Source organism: Mustela putorius, unplaced genomic scaffold, assembly GCF_011764305.1.
Source record: "Mustela putorius furo isolate JIRA1106 unplaced genomic scaffold, ASM1176430v1.1 tig00000130_pilon_pilon_pilon, whole genome shotgun sequence".
In the NCBI taxonomy this organism is placed as follows: domain Eukaryota; kingdom Metazoa; phylum Chordata; class Mammalia; order Carnivora; family Mustelidae; genus Mustela; species Mustela putorius.
The window spans coordinates 56104-78009 of record NW_025421291.1 but is presented as its reverse complement, the minus strand read 5'-3'; the positions used below and the strand labels follow the sequence as shown (position 1 = coordinate 78009).

The 21906-nt window shown below is 38.9% G+C and overlaps 2 long non-coding RNA genes across 5 annotated transcripts in view; one reads left to right on the top strand and one right to left on the bottom strand.

The window, feature by feature from the left end:
- Window positions 1–2704: 2704 nt before the first annotated feature.
- LOC123390632 overlaps window positions 2705–21906 on the bottom strand; it is a 22684-nt gene continuing 3482 nt past the window's right edge. For 2 of the 4 annotated variants that reach the window (XR_006605165.1, XR_006605163.1), the window contains 2 exons: window positions 13156–13215; window positions 2705–2791 (listed from right to left, as the gene is read on the bottom strand). This is a non-coding gene — a long non-coding RNA (uncharacterized LOC123390632). The remainder of the gene's footprint in view (window positions 2792–13155; window positions 13216–21906) is intronic. The other 2 variants (XR_006605166.1, XR_006605164.1) reach the window with 1 other exon arrangement.
- LOC123390633 overlaps window positions 16880–21906 on the top strand; it is a 27151-nt gene continuing 22124 nt past the window's right edge. The window contains exons 1-2 of the long non-coding RNA XR_006605167.1: window positions 16880–16989; window positions 20862–20987. This is a non-coding gene — a long non-coding RNA (uncharacterized LOC123390633). The remainder of the gene's footprint in view (window positions 16990–20861; window positions 20988–21906) is intronic.

The window sequence follows — 21906 nt, the reverse complement described above, 5'->3', positions numbered from 1 at the left end:
ATGGCTTGTGGGTATTCAAGAGCCACACAGTTTGTGCCAGTCCCACTCACTGTGGTTAGCGACTCTTTAGCCACTTTGGAACTTCCTCTTTCCTGCCATACTAGCCATTATGGAGGAAGCATGTTCCACAGGTAGAACATGGAGTGTGACAATTCTTTTTAGTAAGTAAAACGAGGGGTATGCATGTGCACTGTGCACGTATTTCCACATGTGTCCAATTGTGTCTGCTATGTGGAGAGGAATGGAAATGGCACCCATCAGCTCTCCTTGTTTCGTGGAGTAAGCCTCCCCAAAGATTCTCCCTGCCCCTCTAGCACCATGCTCTCTGATAGTGAAACAAAATAAAACATCTTCCCCGCTTGTATACTCCATCCATGATTTTTTCAAAAAACTGCTAGCTTCCGCTGCTATATCTCCGCGGGACTTGTCCATACTGTTCTCCTTTAAGAAGGTCAGACTACTCAAGTTTCCTATCACCCTTCCACCTCTCTCTCCTAGAGACAAGCGCCATGATTTTGAAGTGTTTAAAACCCACTTATTGTAAGAACTTGTGAAGTTAACAACCCGCACCCCCCTCCTGGTTTTCAAAGCCAAATATTCTAGGGATTTTCTTCTTTTTCTTTCCATTGTGAATCCCCTGTACCTGAGGTTGCTGTTATGGGGATATGTTCCACTCCCCTTTCTGTGCCCATAGCACCCCTTGCTCCCAAGAACAGTCACACGGTCAATCTTGGGCTCCCACTGAAGGCAGCTTATAGAATTCTACAATTAGAAGAAGCCATAGAGAACATTATAACAACCACTTTTCCAGATGAGAAAAGTTCTAAGCCAGGACCACACACACACTAGTGAGTAGTAGAATAAAACTAGACTTCAAATGTCCTCACATCAAAGCAAAGCACATCACAATTACAATTCCGCCTCCCTTGATAATGTTAAAGTTGGCCTAGCAAACAAGGTCTTCATAGATAGTGCAAAGATAAACTTCCTCCAAATCTGGCCCCAAGCAAATAAACCGCAATTTTGAAATTTAGGGAAAATCCAGTTAATGTTGCGACATCATTATCCCTCCAAGTTGTCTAGGGGCTGGGACAGACAACTTGGAAGAAACCTAACACAAGTCTCCCAACATCTGAGAAACATGATAAGAGGAACAGGGAATTATTACTGTTTATTGTTACTTATCATTATAATAGTGAGAAATGGCATGTTAATCAGGAAGGAACAGATTTATGGCTATCATTTTTTTTCCCTAAAGGTAAATAGTTAATACGTAAATCACGTCCACAAGAACTTTCTAATTTTAATGGTCCTATCCATCAGTTGCTCTCTAAGTGAGGTCTCAGGTTAAAATAGCTCCTAAATGAAAGGTTTACTCTAGATATTAAATATTCCATGGAGCAAACCCACTATCCCACTTTTTTGGAGTGCTCTACTATTCTCACTTCCGGGATGGCCACAAATAGCTTTTTGAATCTGGACCTTTTACAGACACTAGTGAAAGAAAACAAGAGTAGAGGATAAAATTTGGAAAAGTCCTCATAGATTTAAGCTTCCAAGCACACCAGCAAAATCTGATATCTAATAATTTAAGCAGACCCTTCTCAGTAACTTAAGTTGACTTTAACAAACCCTGCTTCAGTGGACTTGCCACACAAAATGGTACACCAAGAAAGGGATCCCAAAAGAGAGAGCCTCTTCTTCTAGCCACACACAACCAGATTAGGTCTGAGATCCTGGTACCCCAAAAGCCAACAAACAACAGAAAATAAGTTATGTGCTTCTGGAGCCATTTTCTTCAGGGTGACATGTTTCACTCCTACCTAGCAAAGTGGCAAAGGGCGAAGCCACTGAATGTTGCCTTGCATGTTCCTTGTCTTCAGACTGTCCTTTTGCCAACATTAAAATGCCCTTTTTCTGCTATAAGACATATACTGAATTGCCACATTATTTTCCCTGACCCTGTGGGACCACAGTACAATATCATAATGTCAAAACTGGGTCTGAAAAGAGCTTTGTGTGGGATGAGACAAGAGTCTAAAGATAGAAGAGCTGCTGAATCACTTGGGATATGACCACAATATAGTGCTGTGATCAGCTTGCTGGGTAAAGCTGGTGTGTCAGAAGTCCCTGGTAAATCTCTGAGCTCATTATGGAGGGTGGGAGGGCTGACCTTGGAAGCAACACAGAGATGAGGAAGCCTGAAGGAAAAAAACCCAATTTGCAAACCTTAACAAATAACATTTAAAATTCGCTGATTTAATAAAAGCATGCTATCATATGACAAGATGGTTTTCCTTAGGAGCAGGTGCATTTCAATTTTTTTAAAAAATATTAAATCTTCAGAGACTTGCACGATAGATGGCAGCCTGGAAATACGCTGATGTGTCCTGGCAGAATTTCAGACATAATGATTTTTTTTTCCTTTGTAAACCTTCCATCAGTGGGAAGGCAAGCCCTGCCAAAACTGAGGAACCCAAGCTGGAGGCAGTAAGGCTCCACCACTCAGACTGTGGCCAGGTGCCAAGACTTCAAGGCCAAATCGGAAACAACCACGTTGAGTTCATTAAAACGACTGAATGATCAAAGGCGTGCAAGCCTTCACAAAGGCAGAAATTAATCTGTTTAATACTTGGCTAAATTCTCATCTGTTGAAGTAAATTTGAAATGAAATTTATCAAACTCTCACCCTCTTCCTGTGGAAAAAAATCCTTTGAATTTCTCAGAGTGTCCAGGAGGTGGCAGAGGCGTCCTTCGTTTCAGTTTGCGGAGCGCCACTAGAGCTCTGTCCCTGAAAGTAAGATAAATGGAAGTTATCTGGGTATAACTACGAATAGGTTGTAAATACAGCTCTCTACGATATCAGGACTTATATTCGGAACTGGGTAGGCTGAACTCTACTTGGGCAATCTCTTTCTGAAGGATGAATGATTCTTATCCCAGGAAATGGAAATGGTTTAGAATCCGTAAACAAAGCTTGGGCACCAGTGAAAAGGTCCCGTGAAGAACTCCAGCCCAACAACTCAGACCCTGCTCATATACCTGTTGCAGCCTTCCTGAGCCCCACCTCTCCCACCACGCCTACCGCTCAGTCTCCCTGTCCTTCAGTCCTTGTTAAAGACCTGCACACACATTCCTGAGCCATCAGAAACCTGTGGCCTCACTGCGGAACTAAAGAAGCTAGAAGATGTACAGGGAAATTCCCTTGTGCAACAATTGCTAGCCTCTCTTCAACCTGCCTCCTCTGTGATGTCAACCTACAAAACCAGAGGTTCAGCCATGGGCTTTAACGTTATGAATATTAATTCCTATCGCATAAGCCAAAGCTTGTGGAAGATCTCTGGTTCCTCCGTTTCCTGGGAGGACAACATGTAAAGTATTAATACAGTCAGTCCATCATGAGAAGCACAACTCATGAAAAACACATAGAAATTCATGAAAAGCCTTTCACTGTTTATTTCATGAAGTGAAAACATTTATTCCAACCAGATCAAAGGAGGGGGGGAAGCATGTTTTCTATAGCTCCAATTTCACACACCCTAGTACGAAATGAATCAATAGTAGCTAGGAGGAGCGAAATCAAAGATTTCCTTTTCAACAGTAATAAATTCAGTCAACCCTATTTGGTATGGCACTTGACATGGCTTGTAAAATCTGAAGTTACTAAATTATGTATTTCAATAGTAATCCCTTACAAAATTAATAGGAAAGTGCTAAATTAGGACGAATGGCCTCCAATGGGATCCAGATGCTTAACCCTAGACTAGGTAGAAAGTGTGAAAAAATTAAGAACTGTACTGATTTTTTTTTTTCCCCTGAGTTTCGTGAAGGAGCCAGTTCTTCAAGCATGGAATGTAAACACTTGGGAAGGTAGCCTAAGTGAAGCATGTGTTATGTAGCAGCCTGAGTCCCAGCTGTGTTTATACTAGGATTCCAAAATATCTGAGCCTGGAAAGAGAAGTGGTAGTGTGAGGAGGGACAGAGGAGCCTGCTGGGAGACACTGAACCCCAGGGCAAAGAGAAGCTCATTCAAGACACATGGGGAGGTGCGGTGCTTGTTGATAGAGTGCTTGTCATTCAGCTTACCTTGTAACCCCCTTCCCAGACTCACATCTGATTCCCATGGGGATAGAACAAAACCCAGAAATGTGCCCACATTATTGGTCCCCTTTGCAGTGATGGCTACGTTGATGGTGATGGCAATAATAAGACAGCAGTGGCCTTGACAACATCAGGGCCAACAGCACCACACTCCATCTTGGAGACTGGTGTATCCACAAAGACATGGTGCCCATGGGACACCTGTAGCACTGCTGCTGCCCTTGCCACTGATGGGAGTGACTAAAGTCATGTTACAGGGACCCAGTGTAAGAAGAAGAAAATAATAGATCTCTGTTGTGACCAAGAGAACTAGTTCTCAGAGAACTGGTTATGGTCAGCTGAAGAGTCAGCTAAGAATTCTCATGTCCTAATTTCCAGAACCTGGGAATGTGTTACCCTTGCGTGGCAAAAGGGAATTTGTAGATGTGGCTTAGTAAAGGATCTTGAGATGGGAGGTTTCTCCTGGATTATTTAGGTGGGCCTCCTGTAATTACAAGGGTTGCTTATATGGGGAAGGCAGGAGAGTTGGAGTTAGAGGAGATTTGCCATCAGAAGCAGAGGTCAGAGAAAGATTTGAAGGTGCTGTACTGCTGGCTTTGAAGACAGGGAATGGGACCCCCAAGTCCAGGAAAGCAAATGGCCTTTAGAAGCCAGGGAAAGACACAGAAACAGGTTCACCCTTAAAGCCTCTGGAGGGAGCCTGGCTCTGCTGACCCGTTTTAGACTTCTGACCTCCAGAGCTGTAAGATAATAAATGTATGTGGTTTTCAGCTACTAAGTGTGTGATAATTTGTTACAGCTGCATTAGGAAAATAATACACTAGTGATACACCCCCCTGAGAGCTTTCAGAATCATTTGTGAGAATCAGGAGGTTCAAATTCCCACGGAACAAGCAGAAGGTCTAGGAGCCATTCTTATTCATGGTGTGTGTGAGTAGGAGGATGCGGGTTAGAGCAGGGTAGACCAGGTCTACGGGTCTGCTTTTTACCCTCCAAGTCTCTCCTAGGCAGGACACTTTCTCTTAAATTTCACCTTGGATCTTCATTCAAATCATCGGCATCTTTATTCTGCAACACTTGAAAGATTTCAAACCAAAACATGCATTACTTTGCTCCTCCCCATTTTCTTCCAGAATTTCTGAGAGGCAAGTCAGGTCACAATCCCCTCCGAGTACCACGTCTACTTGTAAATGAGTTCCCAAGTCACTTCAAACCCTGACAACAAATCCCATCCTTATCTTTGGGATACTAATAATGTAGCATTTCTCAGTCACTTGCTCTAGGTTTTAATTCAACCCTAAAAAGCATTCTGCTAAAAGACATTCTGGAAATATCTTCAGAAGTTGGCCCTGTGACTACAAAAGAAATCCAGCCCACCCAACTAGGGTTCAAGATTCTCTTTCCAGCCAGGTCACCATTAAAGATGGAGGACTATTTTTCAGGGCCCAGAAAAGTATTTGAATTGGCTGTATTCATCCAGTACATTCTGCCAAATGAATCAGTTGTTTCTTCCCCAAAATCAAATGTGTCCTAGATCTGAAAAATATATACAGTCTTCCTATTAGTAATCATTACAATACATTTTACTAATATTCAATTTTACTGTCTCTGATAAAAATAGAGATCAGGGAACACAGAAAGGATTACAAATAACAAATTATTTTTAAACTTTATTTTATCTATGATATAATGTCTCAATCCTTATACCAGAGCTATGAACAAGAAGGAAAAAAATAATGAATTTTTTCAAATTCCTTTCATTATTTTCCCTTACCACTTTTTGGCAGATTCGCCAGAGAATATAAAAAGAAATAACGGTAAGAGAAAAGCAAAATAAACCATTGACCATGATGTTCAAAGGCTGGGCACAACCTGCTCCATGGACCATTCTAGCTGAACTTGTCCTCTGAACAAGTTATACAACCTTGGGCAAGTCACAAACTTTCTGGACTTCTATCTCTTCAGCACTCCTTTGTAGGACTTCCACACTTACTTTAATATTATTATCTGCCAGTTAAATTATTTAACATTTATCCTTCACATTTTTAAGTGTAAATTGGGGGCGAAGAAATGCTCCCCATTTACATGAGAGGGTCAAGTGTTCCACTAGGGAGACGAATACTGAAGTTTGAAAAGCATAGGCCTGTAGACCTGTTACCACCGTGGGCCTTCTCCACCACCACAAGTACCCATTTGCTATACATTCCTATCTTCATTGTTTGGGTTTGGTTCTTTTCATTTTTTCATCTCCTATTTCCTTCACCATTTGGAAGTGCCCTCTTCTTCCTCCAATTTTCCCACCTTTTAAGGCCAGCTTATGTCTACCTCCTCCAGAAAGCCTTCCCTGACCACAGATGTCCAAAGAAATCCTTCTCTGTGTCAAATTTATGGTTCTCACCCTATGTAGCATTCAGTGGAATATAATTATATCTTCCATATGATATCTTTTATTATTACTTAACATTTGTATTATTTTTCTTGTTCTTTATGTCTCTGATCTTCCAACTATATCATAAACTTCCTACAGATCAGAGGTCATGGAAACTACTGTTTCATAATTCCCACAGCCTCTAGATCTGCACTTGGCACATGAGGCACATTCATTCATTCATTATTTATCCATCCAACATGTATTTGTTAAATTATGGGCCAATTCTTAACTATTGATGGAATGAGAAGCAAAACGACTCAATCTAAAAATGGAATAATTCCATTTTCGATAACTCAGAATTGACCCTTCTCATTTCAGATTTGCTGTTTCTTACAATTAGAGGGAAATTTTTCCATTGGCAAATTTAAACTGCAAATATTCTAAATTGGCTTCAAACATATAATGGCTGTGCATGTTCTTGTCATTACAATTGACACAAAGTGCTACAGGTTAATTAAGTGCCTACAAGAACAGGTATTGTAGACTTACAAACAGCAGAAATTACCAAGACTATCAGAGTAAAAATAACACTCCCTACAAGTGTTAATCTCCCTACAATTGCTAATCTACACGTTAAATGGCCATATACTTGCTTTTATTTAATCACATTATATCTTATGGAATATAGTTGTGTGCTTGCTGGGTTCCTTCAGGGGCAATAAAGTGGAGGCCTTTGCTCCACCTTGTAACCAGAATTAATTGCTACCTGCCATTCTTCCCATAAATCCCAAGTTTCAAGCATTGTAACTGAGCACATGAAAATCGTATTAAATCCAGAGTTACCATTAAAATTGTTAAGCCAGATGCTATTTTAATACATATCAAAGTGGATTACGTTCATTAAATAAATTGTGTGCCTAAGGATGGAAGTCCCCAAATAGTCTGAAGGTTCATTCCCATTTTTTCCACATAGACTACATAAAACAGGCTCTATATCACACGTAAACACATTTACTTCATTTTATACACCGCTGCCTTTTGTTAATTCCCCCACGTAGAACCTAGCAAATGATTTCACTTTAGATCATAACTAATGGGAAAGGTTCTGAGTGGTGAGTGTAATTGTAGAACCTTGATCAAACGCCACCTGGTGGTCAGATAAATATTTTTTCTACCACAAAGCTTGGCTGAGGCTGTCAAATTGTGTTATTGGTAATTACTAAAAAAAAATCATTACAATCAATAATACTTTATTAATGCTTAATATTGTGGAATATTGAGCAACCCAGAGTATATCGGTTGATATTGGTTCAAATCTCCTCTTGCTTTTTGGTTATGCATTTCTTTACCTTATTCTCTGGGCCTGTTTTCTCATCCTCATCCTAATTTGAAGTTAATTTATAGAATAAGTGAAAATTAGACATAAAAGGAATAAAATAGTGGCTTGGACATAATATGTATCATAAAGTGGTACCAACAGTTGCTATTACATTTTATCAACAATACCTCTTGTATTGAATGCCAATTATTATTATTATTGTTATTATTATATGCCAAAAGCATATGTTCTTTGCCTACATTACCTCACTTAATTCTCACAACAACCCTATCAAGTTGGTATTATTATCTATCAGTTTAAAAATTAGGAAGCTGGGGACACCTGGCTGGTTCTGTTGGAAGAACATGTGACTTGATCTCAGAGTCATGAGTTTCAAGCCCCACACTGGACATAGAGATTACTTACATACATACATACATACATATATCTTTTAAAAAATAAAGCAAAATACATTAGGAAGCTAACAATAAAAAAGTTAAATGATTGGCTCAGGATCACATAGTTGGTAACAGCCAGGATTCAAACTTGACTGAGGGATGCCAAGGCCATGATCTTTAGTGCTATGCTATATTGCTATTGTTATCATGAGTAAGGATTATGATGGTAAAAAGTATTTCATGGGATTCTAATAAAAATATCCTTCCCTTACACAAAGCTCATTTGAAATTGCACAAGAACATTTCTGTGTTTTTCTCCCAGTATATATAAAAGGTCTGAGGAAATGCTACCCTTGCTGTTTTATATAGAGGACACCAACTCTATTTCTCTGACAAACATTCTTACCTCCCAATATTTCCTCCCATGGGGATAGCCTCATACACAGAGATGTCTCATACACATTTCTATTAGAATTTTTTCAGAAATAGAATTCCTTTAGGTAAGCATTTGTTTTCAAGCCAGGAACAACCCAGAGGGGCTCAAAATTCTGCACACTATTTGCAACCTTGTTATTAAGATATAAATACAGTAAGATAAAAATTTTAAAGCTATTATATATAACATTTTATTACAAAATAATATATGTCCATTGTTATAATTTTAGGAAACTGTAAATAATCAAAAAGAAAAGACAAGCAAAGACCATAATCATACCACTCATTTATTAGGGAGCACTGTTAATATTCATGCCATATGTCCCTTAGTCCTTCTTTTCTCTGAGCAAATACATTTTTAAAATGGGATCACACTATACGCCCTGTTTTAGACCTAACTTTTCATTTACTACCAATTGATAATGACTTGCTCTGCCACGTCTGGCTGCCTACCTGCCTCCATCTTTCCAGTCCAGAAAACATTGTTATTCAGATGACTTAAAATCCCCTTAAGCATTTTAAATTAGAAACTGAATAATTCTGTAGGTGGAAGCACAGACTGAACACCTGAAACCCAAACTTAACTTTGCTAAAAACAACTTCCTTCCTTGTGTTTAAAACATACCTTTATTCCATCAAACATTTATTCATTTAATGAAAACATAAATTGGATACCAGCTGTGAAGAAGGTCCTGTGCCAGGCACTTGCGGGGAGAGGCAGGGGCAGGGGGGGGGGGGGGGGCCTGGCAGCATGAATCAGATACATTGTTGCAGCATGTTTTTGGGAAACAAGATGCTATACCATGGACTTCATGCATATCAAAGAAGTACTTTCTGGGGGGAGGCTGAGATATGAAAGTTTCAGGTCTCCAGAGGCAAGGGTAGACAATTGTCCTTCCCCATATCTGTTGCGTTCTCCAGTTTTTATGGAGACTGGAGAGCTTCCTAGAGGAAAAGTTGAAAACTGCAAGTGGGGTTTTGAAATACGTAAACATGTGGGAACCAAGAAGTAGGGCAGGGAAATCCCATAGTGTCCTATTGAAAAGGGTTCAATTTCAGGGCTTCTGAAAGCAAATCATCCTAAAGGAAGCCAGACTCTACTACAGGGCAAACATGGGGGAGGGGCAGGCAGGCTGCTTCCAAGGTACAGAAAGGGCAGAATAGTGTCTCTTGAACCTGCCCTCATGGCCCAATGGGTGTGTGAGAGTACCTCTGAGTGTGTGAGACTTCTCAGCTCTTGTCAGACTTTGCAGCAATCAGGGCCCAGCAAGTTCTGGCCAGACCATCTAATAGTGGATGACACTGTGGGGAGATAGAATGTAGCCCTATGCTCAGCAGGGTGAGAACCATCACAGCACTGAGCAAATGGACAGCCCTAATGGCTGGGGTCCTTGGTAAACCTCTGCACACCCGAGAGCACCAGTAACATTAGCAGTGGTGGCAGTCCCTAGCTCAGAAAGGCAAATCAGGGGCAGCCACTGGATGAGTAAATGTAGGACACAGTCCTGGGGACATAGAATACAGGTAGACAGAGAGCCTACTAGCATGCAGGTAGAGGCTAATGAGCTTGTTCACGCATTGCAAATGCAAATGCCTACGGCCAAACTAGTATCCCAAATGGGCAATGTGGAAGGACTGTTGCCTGAAGGGAACTGGCCCATGCCTGTCCTGTCCAGCAAGGGCCACTGCTCTTCAGCCTCAGCTGATGGAGGCTGTTCCAGCCCATAAGAAATGCTGGCTTTATCAGCAACAAGGACAGGTAGCAGGAACTTGGACATGGCTGAAATGAGAGAAGTGTTTACATGGAAACAATCTAGCCAGACCAAAGGACCACAATCAACCACCACAATAACCGAAAGTCATAGTCAAGGAAATGTGGTGAAGCACCAATTTTCAGTGAAGAGGCAAGAAACAAACAGCCAATCGGCTCAGCTGCTTGCTGTGTTGAGATATTCATCCGTGTCTCTTCTAAACCTTATTATTGTCTTGTGACCATGGCAGAAGGGTCACAAGCCATGAGACCTTCATGGACTCAATGGAAAGTGAAACTAGAGAGTAATGGTATCACTCTTGGTTTTTCAGAACAAAAGGCAGAGCAAGTAGCCAGTGGGGAAGGTAAGGGAAGGTGATCTGCACTGGAGCAGTTGTGAATAACAATTGAAGCCACACCCACCAGTGAAAAAATGAGGGTGGCCTTGAGGCAAACTATAGGCCACATGTGACATTTACCTTCATATGGTATAAAATAAGGGAATAACTAAACACCCACGTTCAAGAAATCTTGAATTTGGAGTTCCAAATTCCAAGCCTTTAAGTCACCGATTAATATGTTAAGTTTAGTATCTCCAACTATAAATATGTAATGGGATATTGCCTTCAGTCCCCGCCAAGAGCTTAGTGACATATGCTTTTCCTAACATGCCAGGGGTTACCTATCAAGGTTCTGGGGCTAGGGCATAAGTGATGAGAACTGGGATGGTCAGCATAGGCCATGATCACAGCACAGAGAGGGCAGCTCATTTTGGGGTCCTGAATCTGGCTAAGCTGATGAAGGACAGCAACAGAAATGACAAAGATAGGTATGACCTTCCAATTAGATCCAGAGGTTTGGATAACTTGGAACACACTTTTATAGCTAATGTCATTGGAGATTATCCAAACTGTCCTGGAATTCAATTTAGTAAATCATGAATACCTCCCCTAGTGTTCAGCAGTACAGCCCTCATGGGTTAGTGCAATGGTCAGTAGTGCAGTAGGGTGGGGATAATGAGACAGAGATCACAGCGGGGCATTCTACTTCCTTTTGTCCACACCACCATGTTCTATTTTTTTGTCATGTAATCCAATTTTGCTCTCCCAGGTTTTTGAATCCTAACAAAATGATTGTTTTCTAGAAGAATAAACAAACCTATGGCCATTTCAATGGTTAAAAGGCACACTGAAGGTGTGCCTGGGTAGCTCAGTGGGTTAAGCCTCTACCTTCAGCTCAGGTCATGATCTCAGGGTCCTGGGATCGAGCCCCGCGTCCGGCTCTCTGCTCAGCAGGGAGCCTGCTTCCCTTCCTCTCTCTCTGCCTGCCTCTCTGCCTACTTGTGATCTCTGTCAAATAAATAAATAAAATCTTAAAAGAAAAAAAAAAAGGCACACTGAACCTTATAGCAACTCCAGGAACATAAATCTCAGAGGGATATGGGGTCATGAACCAGACCTAACCACAATGACCATAGAGAATGCCAATCAGTTAAGACATTAGGCAAATAAACCTCTAATTAACATCAATTGTAAGCAATAAAGTGGTATGTCAGGAAGATATCTCCATAGAGATCATGGCGTGATGACCTCATGTGGTTCAGATTTAGTTAGCATTCTCATTTCTAAGCATGCATCTGATGTTAAAGAGTATCAGATATCATAGCAATGATCAGCCCATTGGCCTAGTAATTTTCCTCCAAGGAATTCATCTTGAGAAAATGACCCACATGGAAGAAAAAATAACATGCAGGAAAATGTTCTTTGAAAACAATAGAATGGATAAATAAATTCTAACACATCCACTCAAATGATTATTAGAATTTATAGTATGGAAAATGCTTGTGATATAATGCCAATCTTAAAAAAGAAAGATTGGGGCACCTGGGTGGCTCAGTGGGTTAAAGCCTCTGCCTTTGGCTCAGGTCATGATCCCAGGATCCTGGGATCAAGCCCCACATCAGCAGGCTCTCTGCTCGGCAGGGAGCCTGCTTCCTCCTCTCTCTCTGCCTATCTCTCTGCCTACTTGTGATCTCTGTCTGTCAAATAAATAAAATCTTTTTTAAAATATTAAATAAATAAATATTAAAAAGAAAGATTAGGAGTGCGTGGGTGGCTCAGTTGGTCAAGTGTCTGACTCTGAATTTTGGCTCAGGTCATGATCTCAAGTTCATGAGTTCGAGCCCCTTAATTGCTCCAAATCAGGCTCCAAGTCAGGCTCTGAGCTCAGCAGAGAGTCTGCTTCTCCCCCACCCCCTGCTCTCTCTCTCTCTCTAAAACAAGTTAAAAAAGAAGATTAACTACATGTACACTAAAACTGCAACATGTAAAAGACATCCAGGAGAATGAAGATGGGAATATGAAAAAATAATAATGAGGAATATTTCCACCTTTTTAAGAATGTTTCTACATTAATAACATTGTAAAAAGTAGGAGGAAAAATAACAAATGAGTGAACACACTGTCCTGAACCTAAGTCAGTGATTAAGGATTTCAAATCACAATGTAGTGATCTATTTTTTAAACTTTTCTGATTTTTCTATGATACTGCATAAATATTTGACACTAGACCTCTCTTTCTTTTGCCAATCAGAAAAGAAAGTAATGATTTTGTGCTTTCGATCATGAATTAATATAGAAAGCACAACTTCACACAGTGGTTAAGAGCTCAGGAACTGGGTTGTAACAGCCTGAATCCTGGCTAGTCGCTCTGAACAAGGGCTCAGTTTATCTTGGGCTTTGGGTTTGTTACATGTGAGGTAGAAATAATTTATAACACCTACCATGTGAGATTGTTATGAGGAATAAGTCAAACGGTGCATATGAAGTATTCTACACAGTGCCTGAAAAATAACAAGAGTTAATAAAATTAACTGCTATGATGTTGATTGATAATGATGAAGAGATCGAAATGCGTATAAGGAGGACCAAGGAGGGAGAAGTCATTCCTTTAAGATGCAATTGCCCAGGGCACATGGGTGGCTCAGTTGGTTAGGCAATTGCCTTCAGCTCAGGTTATGATCCTGGAGTCCTGGGATGGAGTGCCCCAGTGGGCTCCCTGCTCAGCGGGGAGTCTGCTTTTCCCTCTGACTTCTTCCCTTTCAGGCTCTCTTAACTCTCATTCTCTCTCTCCCTCAAATAAATAAAATCTTTAAAAAAAAAAAAAATGCAGTTGCCCAAAGAATGAAAACAAAGAAGCATGTTTTCAAGTCTATAAATGAGTGTCTTATCCCAGATGATATTTAAATCTTACAGCATTAGAGCAGGCCATGGTCATCATGTCTCAGTGGGTACCCCACCACCTCAGAGCCTCTTACAGATTTTGATGATGTGTTTCAAATTAAATATATGCATAATCTTTTTTTATATGCCTACTCTTTGACATAGCAGCTTCCCTCCTAGTTATACACCTTAGTGAGAAACTGTCCTCCATTATATCAGAAAGACATGAACCAGAGTGTTCATAGAAGCATTGTTTGATAACCAAAAATTAAAAACAACCCACATGTCACAAAAGGAGACTTCAGGGTGTGCTTAAACCACTACACTGCAGTGAAAACTAATGAATTAGAGCTACTTTTGTCAAGATGAATAACTATCACATATAAAAATTTGAAGGGGAAAGCAGATAGATATATATATTATAATACCATTTACATTAAGTTAATAATGTACAAAAATAATACTGTTTTGATTATGGATATGGACATGCCATATTGCTTATGGTATACACATTATGGAGTAAATTATAAAAATATGCTTAGGAATGGAGAAATCTAAATGTTACATGGTAAGAACAGAAGAAAGAGGAGCACACAAGGACTTCAGTCGTATCTGTGATGTGGTATCTCATCATAAGAAAAGAAATCTGAAGTATCATAAAATATTAAGATTGACAAAGCTGGTTGGTAGATAGATAGTCATTCTATTATCCTCTCTACTATTCTGTATCCTGTTGTGTGCCAAGCATAAGGCAGAGGAAGTGGTCTGTTATGGGTACAGTCAACATGGGGATGTATTTTCTGCCAAAAATTTTAAGACAGGGGCACCTAGGTGGCTCAGTGGGTTAAACATCTGCCTCAGGTCATGATCTTAGGGTACTGGGTACTGCCCCCGCCTGCCTCTGCCTACTTGTGATGTCTCTCTCTGTCAAAAAAAGAAGAATTAAGACAATACTCAAACATATTAGAAGTTCTGGTTTTTAGTATCTCCTTGAGCTGGCAATTCCCACATAAGCAGTGATAAAAGACTCCTCCTTGGTAAGCAAACAGCTCCCACCACCCCTGCTTGGAGAGCTGCTTGCTATAACCTTGAAATATTTCCAAATCTGTACATATTCACCCATTAACATAAGTATTCTTTATCAATGGTAGTGTACAATGATATCCATAATGATCATCTTGAAGTGTTTTAAGATCTCAAATGATCAAAGAGAGCAAGTCTACTGAATAAGTCAGAGAAAAATGTATTTGGAAGATTTTCCCAGCAATTCTGGTTAACATTAAAAGCATCTTCAGTTCACTCAGTCTAACCAGAAATATTTCAATGTACCAGAAAGCTTTAATCATTCTAGTAAATCATGCAATGGCTATAATAATGTTATAGAGTAAGATCATATATTACATTAGCATTAGACTGCAGAGACAATATGAATGGCAAAATTAATGAACCTTTGGAGAAAAACACTTCAATTGCCCTTATATACAGTAAGCATGGCTTCATGAATATAAACCTGTTTTCGTGTTTATTCTTACACTCACTCAAGTTTAAGATTCTGGAACAATGGCAATGTCTGGATATCTGGACGTGCAAACCAATTTGCCAGAAAGGTAACCATCAAACCCAATCGAGGAGAAAAGGTGTGAGTGGACAATGGTGCAGAGCTTTAAATTTTAGCATCCATCTCAACTGCTAGAGAGCTTGTTAAGGCCAGATTCCTACATTCCCCCTCCACCAGTTCTAATTCAGTGTGTCTGAGAATTTACATTTCAAATAAGCTCTCAGGGGATGCTCATGTGCCTGTCTGCAGATGACATTTTGAGAAGAGTTTTAAAGGATTTTGTCAATCCCTTTGACTCTTGCCCTACAAGTTGCCTTTAAAACTTAATCCTGGTATAATATTAAGTTCTAAAGATGAACTATAAAGTAAGTGCCCAGAAAATGCCAGTCACAGCAGGACCACTATAATAGATGGGGCAATAAAATTCAATCATGTAATATGCAATAACATATAAAACATTTATTATACTACTCCAAAGAGTTATATAGAAGTCCTTGTCTTTCAGCGAGCTCAGGAATGCTTCTTGTGTCTTCTTTATATCGGATATATGAGAACTATAAAAATGTATTTGATTAAGAAGGAATTTACAAAAATGAATGGTTTCTATTTCAATGACTTGTGACTGCTTATACCATGAAGCTAACTGTTGTGCTTTTTCTTAGCTCCTGCAATTGAGTGGTTTAAGGGAAAAATTTAATGATGTCATTACATTTGATAAGAAGCAAACAGTTAAGGTTTGCATTTGATAGGATAGATGCAAAAAGGCACTTTATTATGAATATATCAAAATAATTGTCATTAAAATAGAAGAGAAACTTACTTCAGGAAAGCAGGAAACTTTTGATCTTAAAACACCAAGATAGTGTTTGTCCATTGTCTAGTAAAAGATACTAGAATTCCATTGCCAAATCAGTGGCTTTTCTCTAAAAACCAGTGCTATAATTACAACCTTAAAAATATACATTGTATATTCCATTAATTACGACACTCAAGCTTGTGTGTGGGTAAGAAAATGTTATTTGGCAGCAAGAGGCCACTTTCTGAAATGTTAATTTAAAATATAAAAGCTCAAGAAACTAATTTAGATGAAATATACTGAGAGCCTCTGAAGGAAACAATAAATTGTCTTAAAGGGAAGTGTCTGTTACTGTGGTATTTAACTTTTGACCCGTTCTGAATGTAGGGTACCTTCCTGAAGTCCAAAGAGAGCTTTCCTCAAAATGTTTTCTGGAAATTTCATTTAAAGGTCTTGAATCTTTTTAACTTCAAGATTGTTAAAAAAAAAAAAAAAAAAAAAAGACTAGAGGCCCAGAATGGCACCACTTAGGCCAAGTCACCAAGTAGCCGCTTAATACCTAATTGCAGTTTCAACCTCCCCCAGATATGTCGTCTCAACCTTTCAATCAGGAATTTTCTGAACAATGCCAATGAGGTAATCTGTCACATGGTCCTTCCATCCCCCCCCAAAAGATGAGGAAATGCACCAATAAGGCCCCCTGCCCTTCTACCTAAGGCAAGGGGATCTTGCCTGGAACAATTCTTTCCTTTCTTTTGCTAAAAAACGTTCTTGCTCCACACTCCTTTGTAAAAAAAAATCTTCCATTTGGTACAACTTCTCAGAGGTCCCCTCAGTTTGCTCAATGGGAATGCGAAGTCATGAATCATTTATTAAAGCCAAATTAGATCTTTAAATGTATTTAGTTGAATTTTGTTTTTTAACAGATCAGGCAGCAGTGATGGGACCCAAAGCATACAGAGACAATGAGAAACGCAATGATGGCACCCTGGAAACCCTTTTTGAGTTCACTGCCTTTCTCACTATCTCCAAAGGCTGCTGGTAAGTGCCTCTAGGTTTGAGTTTTGCTCTTTTTGCATACAAACTACAGACCTAATTTGTTTTCCAGTCCAAGGGAAAACAAATTATGGGTCAACCTGAGTGGTCAGGGGGCTCTAACAGAATACCAGTTCTTGGCCCTGGGTTCAGCCCCCAATCCACACTGGAATCCCTTCCCTAGCTTCAGTCTGCAGTCCCCATTTACTAGGGTATGCTGGTTTAGTCCTTTCCCCATTTCCAGAATGTACTCTCTATTCATGGAGTCTGCCAATTTAGTCAACACTGGGAATTACTGGTGGCCTTTTCTTGGCCAGTCCACAGTGACATGTGTTGGTTACTGCTTGTGTGTCAAGGTGCATATGTTTGTCTTTTGTGTAAAAGACTTAGCTAGTGGGATTCTTAAATTCTAAAGATTAAGCACTCTACCTTTCAGTAGACTTGCTTATTTTATTTCTAAGAACTATGGTCCTGGAAACAATAAAAATCTACACACTTTTTTCATGGCCTAAAGAATTTGGCTCGGTAACCATCGGGTTGCTGAAGACGGTAAGACCAATGTAACTTCTGTTACTCTCCTCTGTCGACCTTTGAGTCACTCCATTCATCCTCTGTCTAAATTGTTTTTCTGCTCTGAAAAGATGACCCAAACATAAATAGAAATCCTCTGGTTCATGCTCTTACAGACACCTCCATATCTACCTTCAAAGGAGGGACCCCCATCTGGGCCCCTTAAAGAGCTGATGACACTCAGGGATTTTCTGGTAAACTGCTTCATTATTCCTTTAAACTTCTATTATTCTACCATAAGGGAACTCTGATAGATACCAGAGCCACCAGTGGAAATCCTGGTAAAACTGACAGAAGCCAGAGAAGGGTAATTCTTACCAACATCAGTTTTTCTGAATCTCTGTCTGCAGTGCCCAGTCAAGAGAGGAAAATAAAATTTCACATTGTCCTTTGTTTTCCAAATCCAAATCCATCATTCACGGATCCTTTTCCTTGGGATAGCTATTGCCTTCCTGTTTGTCTCATTTTGTATTAACAGGGTTTGATTTCCACCTACCCAAGAGCCTACCAAGGATGTGCAGGTTGTTGGTTCCTTGTTTTAATATCTTTGGGAGTGACTGGATCTTGGAAAGAGTGTGTCTTGTTCACCTAACACCCGAGGGTATTTAATACTGTCAGAAAAATTTGCTGTTTGTACTGGGAGGACATGGACAAGATTTTTTTTAAATCTCTGTAGTCAAAGTTGGCCAGATTATAAACTGATATTCAAAAACTGATCATTTTTTTTAAGGCTTTCACCTCTAAATTAAAATTAGAGCTAGATACCAGAGGGAAAAAAGCAAGTCGAGGATGGCGTGGTTGGATGGGTAAATCAACCTATGACGTCATCGAAGTTGCAGCTGTTCCTCAAGAGACTACAGGCAACTTATCTTACAAATCTTTGCAAAACTAGAAATACAGCCGGCCTCTGAAAGGATTCAACATCTTCCAACCTATCCTTTCCATCGGTCCCCAAACCTCCTCCATTTATCTCAAAGTTCTTATAAATACTCTCTGGGAACTTTTGCCTAGATCATCCTCTATTCCTAAGACTGAAGAAAAACAAAAGTAAAAAAAGAAGCTTTTTAAAAAATGCAAATAGCTATAGAGGCACTCTGGCTCAAAATCTAGCCAACAACTTCCATCACATTACTTGTCCAGGATAAATACAAATCTCAAATATCTTCTCCCCAATATTAGTTTAAAAAAAAATAAAAAACTTTAACAATCTGAGCAGGTAACCTTAACTTACCCCATCTGCCAGAAAAAGCTTGTGTCCAGCCATTCTTTTATAAACGAAGGAGTTCTGCTTTATCATACCCAATCTCATGGACAAAAATTTTGGAACAATAACTAGAAGATTTCTCTATCTCTGTGTTCATATGTGTCGTAGATGTGTGGTGTTTTCTACCTCAGAGTGGTATTATTGCCAAAATTAAAAGCTTATTTATTTATTTATTTTTAAAGATTTTATTATTTATTTGACCGTGAGAGGGAGAGAGAGCACAAGCAGAAGGAGTGGGAGGTAGAAGGAGAGGGAGAAGCAGGCTCTTGGCAGAGCAAGGAGCCTGATGCCAGGCTCGATCCCAGAACCCTGGGATCATCACCTGAACCGAAGGCAGACGCTTAACTGACTAAGCCACCCAAGTACCCCAAGAGAGCTCATTTAATTGGCTTAAAGAAAATTTAGTACTTATATAAATTAAATTCTCAGAAACATAATAGAAACAAACCCAAATAAGTTTCAAATTCATGGGCTCTAGGATTAATCTTTAATAAATCAAAGCCAATTGAAATTTGTTGGTTTAAGTAAAACAGGCATGTTTTTAGAGTTGTCAGCATCAATTATAATACTTTTATGCTACCTTGGCTTTTTGAAAGTCAAATAAGCTCATATTATTTCTGTTACAGAATTTGCCAGAAAGAAAGATAAAGATGATGGTTAGTTGTTTGATGTCTTGTGAGATTTTCATAGATAATCAAAACATAATTATCAAGAACAAGAGAATGAAATAGATGCAAGTAAGATAAAAGTTTACAAATAAACTTTTCAGCAATATTCATGTCTACATAAATAGTTTCCCCAAATCTTTTTTGGTAACTAAAAACCTTAGAGTTTTGCTAAATTAAATTACATAATGGCTAGTCATTGAATATCTAGATCCTTCCCAAAAAAGATAAAATACTGAAACATAAATTACTGAACAGAAGTTTTCTACTTTTGGCTTCTTATTACAGAGAAGTAAAAAAATGCTTGGATGTGTTAGTTCTCTACTGGAAAATTTTAAAAGGCATATGCTTCTAGAAATCATGAAATACACTCATAAATGGGCAAATTTAAAGTATACAGGTGTATCCGACAGTTCATAATTATTTACTTCTTAGTTTTCACTAGAAAGTAAAGTTCCTAAGGGTAAGAAGACTAATTAATATACGTAAATAAAACCCTAGAAATAATAAGAGAAACATCTCTGTATGCCAGGAAAGTAGGATGTGTTTTCAGTAAGAGAAGGTATGAGAAAAGCAGATGTATTTTTTTGTTGAGGGAAAGAAAAATTTGATCCTAAAGTGAGGCTGGTTGTTTAAAGGGGTAAAACGTAGGGGGTTCCTGAGTAGGTTGAGCAGCTGACTCTTGATTTCCACTCAGGTCATGATCTTGGGACGTGGCATCATATGGAGCCCACTTATGCTCCCCACACAGTGGGGTCTGCTTGTCTCCCTCTGCCCCTCCCCCTGCTCATGTGTGTGAGCACTCTCTTTCCAAAATAAATAAATAAATCTTAAAAAAGAGAGAGAGAGAGAGGAAAAACATAGGACAAAATCAGAATGTGGGAAAGAAAGTTGTAAAAGGTTTGTGGCAAGGAATCTTTGAAAAGGAATTTTGATGTGTGGTCAAGCTGGCTAAGATTAAAATGAATCCATTTAAGAATGAGTTGTAATATAAAAAGTAAGCTGGTACAAAATTAGAATTTGGTTTTCTCTCTGTTAAAAGGACAAAGTTTCACAAACTTTTGGTTTGCTTTTGATAAGATTGTGAAATTTTTTTACCTTTTAAGTATTAAATTTCATAATGATCTGTGATAATATTTAGGCAAGTGCTTTAAAACCTTTTTTTGTATTTTTGACAAACTTCCCAAAATCAAATTGTAAATGAGACCTTTTTGATCTGGAATATTTCATGGGATTTGTTAACTAATGAGGCTTATTTGATATGGAAATTATGTGGGAAATATTGTCAAATAAGTAATAACTCAGTTTTCTTTATACTTGATATGTAAATTACATGGGAAGTCTAATAAGTAATAACTAAGCTTTCTTTATACTGTAAGATTGTGGCACTTGTGGATGAAGTTCACTCTGCTTCTGCAATAAAAAAAGGCCTTTCACTGTCGGACTTTGACCATCCTGATTTCCTCCCAACATGACAACCATCTACTCCTGCATTGTAAATTAAGGTAGGTAAACAAAAGGACTGTCATATGGGACTTCTTATATCAAAATCCTAGTCAATGTTATTTCACAATCCTGAAATAACCCTTCTTTTCTCTGTCAAAAAAGTCATGTTATTTTGATCTTATATATCCTTCAAGTTTCGTTTATATACCAATATATGCTTTTTAAAAAATACATTCACTTGGGCATCTGGCTGGCTCATTCAGTAGAGCATATAACTCTTGATCTCAGGGTCTTGAGTTTGAACCCCATGTTGGGCATGAAGCCTACTTAAAAGGAATAAATTTTTTAAAAAATACAACAAAAAACAGTATATTCACTTATTAACCTAGGAACTCTTTTGTATTAGCCCAAGCAATGTTTGTCTATATATGCTACTTCTACACTAGTAGTTTTGTGGTCTTAAGAGTATGCAAAGCCCTTTCTTTATGTATACTTGACTTTGCTAAAAACGAAAACATACCTCTCTTTCCTTTCTTTCTTTCACAGAGAGGGAAGACAAAGTTTAACCAGTACGTCCAAGTGATAATTAATTTCAAATTACCATGTGACTTCATTATGCCAATTTACTATGCATAATTTAGTCTTCCATAAACAAATGCGTGAATAAAGTCAAGTCTTTGGTCTTCCATTTTGTATCAAATATATTCTCTCTGAAATGTGCTGTCAGGATAAAAATATTTAATGTTAATTTCCTTAAAAAGTACTAAATGTACTTTCATATGTGGCTACTTTGAAAAGCATATTCTTAATGAAAACCCTTAAAACACCTGGGGGAAATAAAAGAGTAGTCAGGGCTATGGGAAACCCAAGATGGCTGCTTGGTTCTACTCCCTCAGGAACTCCATATGTCTGGTTTTGCATTCCTTCACCCACCACAGGGCATTTAAAGTGACTCAAATTATGAATAGACATTGGTGG